Source organism: Miscanthus floridulus, chromosome 11 (genome assembly GCF_019320115.1).
Source record: "Miscanthus floridulus cultivar M001 chromosome 11, ASM1932011v1, whole genome shotgun sequence".
Classification (NCBI taxonomy): Eukaryota; Viridiplantae; Streptophyta; class Magnoliopsida; order Poales; family Poaceae; genus Miscanthus; species Miscanthus floridulus.
In genome coordinates, this window is record NC_089590.1 from 74,114,921 (window position 1) to 74,123,720 (window position 8,800).

The 8,800-nt window shown below is 38.2% G+C and overlaps 1 pseudogene; it reads left to right on the forward strand.

Moving 5' to 3' along the window:
• The first annotated feature begins 980 nt into the window (after positions 1-980).
• On the forward strand, positions 981-3,678 carry LOC136492209 (uncharacterized; annotated as a pseudogene).
• Positions 3,679-8,800: the final 5,122 nt, after the last annotated feature.

Below are 8,800 nucleotides of genomic sequence, written 5' to 3' on the forward strand. Positions count from 1 at the left end.
AGTCGACGGCACCGAGAGGTCACACCTCCCTTCTGCGGTGGGAGAGACGGAGACGGAGAGCCAGAAGTCACGGGAGTTAACCTCCAATCAATTCGTCACCGGAAACGGAAACGGAGTTTCAAAAATAAAGGCCTCGCCCGCCCGTCCGCTCGCTCACCGCCGCCCGCCTGCCTGCCTCGCCTCGCCACGCCCACGCCCACGGGCTCGGGCCGGGCCGGGCGGCGGCGGCGGCGGCGCGCGCGCGCGCGTGTGGCATCTAGGTGATTCACTTTTACTTCTCAAATAGATCGATCAATGATCAAGTATTTAAGTAGAGTCGCCTCTCGATTAAATTCCCATATGGTATAAAACCATTAATGTACATGTACGGACCATAGAGTTTAATAGAGATATTAAATAAATGGGCCAAGCCCATAATATCTAACAACAATGAATTTTTTTCTAAGGATATAGCAGCTTATTTTACTGGTTAGTGCTTAAATAATTAATATATATTACTAATGTTGTGTCCAGCTTCATGGCTCGCCTTCCTTTAACCACAAGAACTCGAAGAAGAAACATGGCCCTTAGAAATATGATGACTTCCATCGTCGTCATGTACTATTACATGTGGCTCTTTCTTACATTGGCTTATAGAAGAAGGTGTTTCAAGATAGAGAGAAGGATAATAAATGAAGAACTTAGAAATGAGAAGTAGTTCCAACTAATTCGTAGCAGCGACACTACCTGTATTAGTGAGCTTCACATGGATAGAAGAACGTTCTACATCCTGTGTGAGATGCTTAGAGATGTTGGTGGGTTGAAGGGCACACGTAATATGGAGCTAGAAGAGATAGTGGCCCATTACCAGGCCAAATGGCTTGCGTATCCCCCAAGGCGAGTTTGGTTTTGTTAACTCGTGGTTTCCTGATAAGTTATCTAGTGCAAATGTTGATTTTGTTTCTGTTTGCAATATTAAAGGGTGTTACTATCTTGTGGATGCTGGCTATGCAAATGCAAATGGCTTTTTAGCTCCATATCGAGGTCAAACGTATCACTTGGGAGGTTGGACTGCACAAAATCCCCCACATAGCGCAGAGGAATATTTTAATATGAGGCATGCAAAAGTAAGAAATATTATTGAGAGGTGTTTTGAAAGGTTGAAAGGTCTGTGGGGAATTTTGAGATCTCCATCTTATTTTCCTATAACAACTCAATGCCGAATAATAATGGCTTGTGCTCTTTTTGCACAATTTGATTTTGCAAAATATGTCAAGAGATCCAATGGAATTTTTGGATGAATCAGTGGTACCTTCAATGAAAATTACTGAAGGAGAAGTTAGTGAACCAGAATTTATCACTTGTGTGTCAACTTCTAATGAGTGGACTAATCTTCGAGATGTTCTTGCTCAAGGGCTATATAACAACTATAGGGCTTCTTCTAGTTCTAACTGAGGTCTGCTTTTCATATTCTTCTAGTTTTGAAATTATTCTATATTATTAGTTGTGTAGTATTTTAACATGGCCTTATTATATATTATTAGTTGTGTAGTATTTTAACATGGCCTTAATACTATGCAGCTATGGACCTTTCTCAGAAATCAACAATTGTGCATGGAAGGGGAAAGAATAAAAGGAAGTGGACTATGAATGAAGATGATGAGCTTATGAAAGCATTGTACGAGATATCACTGGAGCCAAAGTGGAAGGGGCAAGGAGGAGGCTTTGATAATGGGTATTTATCTGCACTAGAGGACATTCTTGCTGAGAAGCTACCAGGCGCTCGAATTTCAGCTTTACCTCATATTGAGTCTAGAGTCAGGCATTTTAGGACAAAGTATGGAGCGCTGGAACAAATGCTGAGCAGAAGTGGCTTCACCTGGGATGATACTAAGAAGATGCTTCCGTGTGAAAAGATACAGTACGATAAACATTGCAAGATCCTTTTGACTTTACATATGCATGTCTGTGGTGATGATACTCATGAGAGTTGATTTCAAGTACTTAATCTTGTTCTATCTAGGATGTATCTGTGTGCGCTTTCTTGTTTTGATTCGTAAGGGCCTATATTGAGGGTTCTGATTCCTGAAACATCACTTGTTTAATTATTTTGAGTAGCTGTAGGCATATACTGTGATGCCTATGCTTTGCCTTCTATACTTGTTTAATTATTTCTACTGCTGGAGATATGCCTGATTGATAAGTAAATTTGATCATATACTGTAATGACTGTGCTTTGCCTTCTATACACAACTGTCCAATATCACATTAGTAGAAGTTAATCTAGTTGACTTAGTGGATCCAGTGAAAAGCTTGGGTTTATACTGTTTTTTTAGGATCTGTACTTGAGTTTGTTCTGCCAGAGCTCTGTCTGTTGGTTGTTTTGAAGTTTCAAAAACTTCTGTTCACCCATCTGCCCTGTCTTCCCAAGTTAGGAGGTATGAGAAAATGATGATTCCATGTTAGTTAGCGCCATCATGCTTCTGGTGCTAGTCCTTCAAATACTCTATGATCCACTTGATTGCGCAATGATAAGTTTCGATTAGGCTTTCCAAGGAGATTAAAAGTAGGTATCAATGAGAATAGCATGCAGCAATTACTCTAGTATTTATCTGATAAAGCCTAATCGCTATAAGCTTATTCTATATAAAGTTTTTGTTTCTTTCTATTTAAGATGGAAAGATTGTGCGCCGACTGTTTGTAGAGTTCATTATGGTTATGTTAGTGTATTACTATCACATATGAATGTATGATTGGAGCAGTACTTTGGACTAGGCGCAGAACACTTTATAATTCTTGTGATATTATTTTCATTGATATTACTCCTAGAGTACATGTTACTGTGATTTTACCAAATGCTGCTGTAGTTGGCAAACTGTTGACAAGCCTATTTAGTCCTACTAGTTCAGTGCAAAACTGTTTTCAATCCTAGTAGTTATTCAGTCCAAATAATAAGCTACATGGCAGGATTGTATCCCATAGACTCCTGGTATTATCAAAGCTTTTATGTGCTCAAAACATATGTCCATAAATGATGAAATTTCTTCTGTTAGACACTAGAGCAGCCGGTATACATTCAAATAACTTCATAAGGACTTCGGATTGTCACTACTATTGAATCTCAATTTTTTCTAGCATAGTCCATTTTGACTGACCATGGGTTTATTATTTCAGCACACAAGTGATACATTATCTACAGCTGTTAACATATTGCTACTATCATATGTAGGATCATCCTGATGCTAAGGGCCAATATGGCACCAAATTTCCTTTCTATGATACATTATCTGTAATATATAGAAATGATATAGCCACTGGTAAAGGTTTCGAAGATATCAGTGGGGCTGTTGGCAACATGGAAGAAGAGCTTGCTGCTAAACATGGTAACCAGCATTGCGAAAGAAGAGGATAGGATGTCCAGAGAAACCCCTAGACAATCCGTTGACTCAGCATCATCTAGCTGCAAGAGGAGGAAGAGGCAAGGAGGGAAGAGCAAGGATAGCGGAACACGTGATCCTTTTCTGAACATGTTACATGAAAGTCCAAGGTGATCTGAAGGGTGTGGCTATTAATGTTGGAAAAATGGCAGAAGCAATGGACCATGAGGCTGCAATTCAAGAGAAGGCGATGAATGAAAATCCACAACAGATTTTAAGGGAGAAGGCTGTTGCAGAGTTGCGCAAGCTGGGGTTTACTTAGACAGAACAAATCAAAGTTGCTACTGTATTTGTAAAATCGCCAGATCAAATGAGTATGATGCTAACCCTTGACCAGTCTTTGAGGAGGGAGTTCATTCAAAACATGCTTAATGGTAGCCAACACTCTTTATAAACCATGCATACTATGTACGGTTGTCATTGTGAGCTATGCACAAAATCTGTGGTGCTGCTTTTTTGATGCACATATACTCTGTACCATCTTCAACACTCCTACTGTCTTTCTAAAATCTTTTTTTTAGAGGAGGAGACAAGAAAGCGGATAAAAGGAGGAAGATAAGATATTTGCATATCCATTCAAGAGTTGATGGTGGAAGAGGGTTGCTGAGTGTGCTTGCTGTTGGAGGTGGAAAATAAATGTTGACAGTGTCTTTGCATTTGAATATGAAGACTAGAACATAGAAGATGTTGTCTTTCATTTTACCCTTTCTCGGTTTTATTTATATATGATTGGATCTGGCCTTGCTCTAGTGCTATACTTGTTGGTTTGCAATATGGCTTAACTCCTCTATAATTAATATGGTTAAACTCCTCCATAAGTAGTTCATGGAAATGGCCATTTCATTTGGCCGACATAAATTTTCTTTGACGATCTTGTCATGTTTTTGTCAGAATATATATTAATATATTTGTGTAGTTTGACATCAATTAATTTACTCAATTGAATGGCCTCTTAGATTAGCTATCAGCCTAGTATTTAAATTTGGAGTAAAACAGTGCAGTGCAGTGTTCACGTTACCGGCGACGGAACCAAACACAGTAACGGTATCCAATACCTTTACTGCACGCTACCAAACAAATCAAGGGAGACGAGAGCAAGCAACTAGGAGAAACAAGGAATTCCACATATATACTCCTGGAGTACATCTCAATCTTAAAGATACCAGCACTCCTTGTAGCTTAGCACACACGATGGAGTTAGGCAAATAAACTCGATACTGCTGATTCCTCAGGAGCAAAGACGATCAGCTATATGACTCTCCTCCAGCCTCCAGGGCTCAGACGAGTTCGAGCCAGACATACCAGACTGAGAGATAATCTGAGAACTCAACAGTGCCTCCGAAAGGGTCTGAAGATTTTAGCCTGCAGCCCTCCAGTCGTGACTCCGCCAAAATTTTCTATCCAAGCACTTCGAAACAGCTTGCTGCAGATGCTATATCTGGACTGGGTTAAGGGTTGGTTATGTGGTGCTATCCAGATCGAGACTGTTGAAGATCGAGTCTGCATTGGGAAAATACTCTAGCACGACAAGAACAGGACGACGCGGTGTCCGTACTTGTTCTTGTTCGTCCTCGTTGCAGATCGAGTCAAAACACTCCGTTTTCATGTGGTAATAAGCCTGAAATAGTACTTATTTTGACCTAACAAGGAAATCAAAGACGAAGCATAGATAGACCCGGATGCGTGACGACTGTATATTCAGTGCGTGGGTTGTTGCATTGCTACTAGTTGCAGGGTACGGTTCTTCAGTCTGATGTGACGAACTGACGTGCAGGATGGCCCAGCCAACGCAAATAAACTTGAGTTCCTGTCACATCAGATATTTAAACACATGCATAGAATATTAAATATAGATTAATTACGAAACTAAATACATAGATGGAGACTAATTTACGAGAGAAATTTCTAAGACTAATTAGTCTATGATTTGACAATATGGTGCTACAGTAACATGTGCTAATGATAACTTAATTAGGCGCTAAATTCGTCTCGCGGATTACTGAGGACTTTTATAATTTATTTTATTATTACTATCTGAACAATCGATAAGACACCTCCATATGACACCCGATGCAAATCGAACTCAGAGGGAATATTTAGGCAGTATCACGCGATATCCTTTCTGGAAAATGACAAGAGAGAGCTTAAGCCTAGTACAACTCAATCTTTTAAAGATACTATCAAGCCTAGTATCACACGATATATTTAGGCAAACCGAACAAAGATTTCCATGGAGTACAACTCAATCTTAAAGATACCAGCAGTCCGGCACACCTAGTAGCCTAGCACACAACAAGATGGAGTTTGGCAAAGAAACTCGATACTGCTTATTCCTCAAGAAGATCATCTGTCTCCTTCAGGGCTCAGACGAGTTCGAGCGAGACACATCGGGCTGCCATGTTTGTTTGAACTAGTTCAGTAGTATTTTTGAGCGAACAAATATTATTTTTCTTTCACAATAAATCAACATAAGCATAAACATAAGTTAAATTTCAGCGAGCGCAATGCCTCCGAAAATATGTCAAAGACTTTTAGCCTGCAGCCCTCCATTTATGTGCACTTCGAAGTTCGAAACAGCTCGCTGCAGATGCTTTCCTCGGAACTCAGAAGCATGGCTAAATGTGGACCGAAGACCTGGGCTAACCAGCACGGGAGTTTCAGGGCCACAATGTTTTCCCATCAAAACAGATTTTGGGCCTTGCTTCAGGAAATGTACTGGCCCTAATATGGAGTAAATAATGGGCCTTGTCAACAAAACGATTTCATGACCGCAAGTCCACAAATCGTGTGGGCAAAAATGAAGCCGAAGAGTTCTAAGGCCCAGACAGAAGTCTTCGCCAAGATGGGCTATATATGTAGGAGAGAATAATCCATATTTCACCCATGTGGCCATGTGGGATGCGCAAAGTTTAAGGCGCGGCTGGTCGCGCTAATCACCAGGCGCGCGACCCCGCGATTGGCCTGGTAGTCTGGCCCGCGCATTCGCATGCACATGCGCACGGCAGCCCAAATAATTAAAATGAGAAAAGCTTGCATTCGCATGCACATGCGCACGCGTAGCAGCAGCCCAAATAAAAATTGAAAGGAAAAGCTTCCATGGGCCGGTGACGTACGTGGATCCGCAGTTCGACTTAGTATTTTTATTTATTATAATCAATTTCAGTTTTATTTTTTGGATGCCAATTTGAGTTTGAGTTTTATGTCTCAGTTTTTTTATTGTGTCTACTTCGGTTTTTAGTTTGTATTTTCTCATTAATAGTTCAATTTTCTAGTTGTCAATTTTATTTTTATTTTCTCATAATTTCAGCAGTAAATATGTTTCAGTTATTTATTTTAAATTTTGTTTAATTTAGCTTTTATTTTTGATTTGTCAATTCTTAAGTTTAATTTACTTGTTGTCAATTTCAGTTTCAATTTTCTATTTTTTATTGTGTGTAATTTAGTTTTCAATTTGTATTTGTCATTAACGGTTTAATTTTCTAGTTGTCAATTTCAGTTTCAGTACATGTTGTTTTCGTTTCAATTATTTGATTTTTATTGTGTTTACTTTAGTTTTTAGTTTCTATTGTCAATTTCAGTTCAAATTTCTGGTTGTCCATTTCAGTTTCAGGTTTTGCTAGCTATTTTATTGTTTTAGTTTCCTTTTAGGTTTGAATGCCTTGCATATCAACTGTTCTTCAATATTTCTTGCTTTTAAATATTTTATTTTTTGTTTCAATGTTTAGTTTAGTTTCATTTTAATGAGTTATGAGTTTCATTATTTCATTTTTCCTTTCAGGTTCGAATGTCTTCCTAAATCCTACATATTAGTTGTATAATAACTTATCCTCTAAGTTGACAGCTTATGCAATGTTTCTTCTAGTAATTTGTCCCTCTGAATTACAGCTTGTCTTGTTTTGGGCCGCTATTCCCTTTATGTGTTAGTATTTTATGTAAACATTGTATAACAATTTTATTATATTTCTATGATAACAATCGATGTGCATACTACGTAACAACTTCAATAAAATATATTTTTCAGTAACAACTTTAGTATTACATAGTAACAGCTTATTTAGACAAATCTGCTAGCACATTTACATATAAATTGCTACTAAAATTAAAAAATTTGAAACATAGGTAAGTCGGATCTAGTTTTGTTCATCTCATCACATAAAATATACCATTGCAGACTGAATTAAAAACGGATACACCGATTAAAAGTCATAGCAATGTAAAGAAAATGTTTTGCTTTTTTTGGGTTTCGTCAGTGTGACGTCAGGCTGAAAGCGACGTTGCATGTCCGCTGGAAATTGAAAGAGGATGGGGATGGGTAGTGGGTCCCTTGCATGACAGACGTTTGCTAAAAATAGAAAGAGACAGAGGAGCACAGTGGGTCCGTCGCTCGCATGCAGGAGCTCAAGATGGGTCACGCACTCCCCGTGAAGCACGACCGGTCGCGCCATATAATAAATTTGTTATATAGTATTTATATAAAGATACTAATCTCTAAAAAGAAGGATCAAAACAAAACAATCTGCAACCTGAAGAGATAAATTATTAAAATAAATATTACATAAACTGTCAATTAGGGGATAAATTATTATACAACACATTACAAAAAGTTAAAAAATATGATTTGCTGCCAACTTAAGGCACTTATTAAAAAATGAGGATAGCGATATAAAACCAGACAGCCGTAACTTGAGAGTAAATTATTAGAATAAGCGTTGCATAAGCTGCCAACTAGAAAGGTAACTTATTATAAAACCCATTATATAAGCCGGAAAAATATGACTAGTGTTGACACAAAAATGTGGCGATGTGATCAACAAACAGCAAGCTGGAAGATCTGAGTGGAACAAGACCAGAGATCTACTTGGCTTCAACACAGAACCAGTCAATTCTGAAAACCCAACGACGTGCTAGTCAATTTGACCTGCAATTAAAAAGGAGACAAAATTTTATCAGTAATTTAAGGTGGAACATGTCGGTGTTGCACCAAACAGTTCTAAATATACGACTAGATAGCCAATTCAATGAGGCTATCGACTAAATAGCCGATATCCAACGTATCCATGAAACGAAGATCTTTAAATAAAAAATTATCGGTTAATATTAAATGATAATGATATGAATCAAAATAACTGATGCTCATGGAACATCAGAAAGCATCATCGGCTAAATGGAACATGATCGATATAAAGCGTCGAGCTGATAAGTTTGATGAAAAGAGTATAACATACGAACAAATCGACTGTCTAATATAAAAGATTCTACAAATAGTTTTGAGTCTAATCTATTATCATCAACAGTGAGGTTCGATCGGATCGATGCAGCGATGATAATGATAATAAACTAAAGCCAAAGAATATATAAAACCATCTATATGTTGACAGATTCAT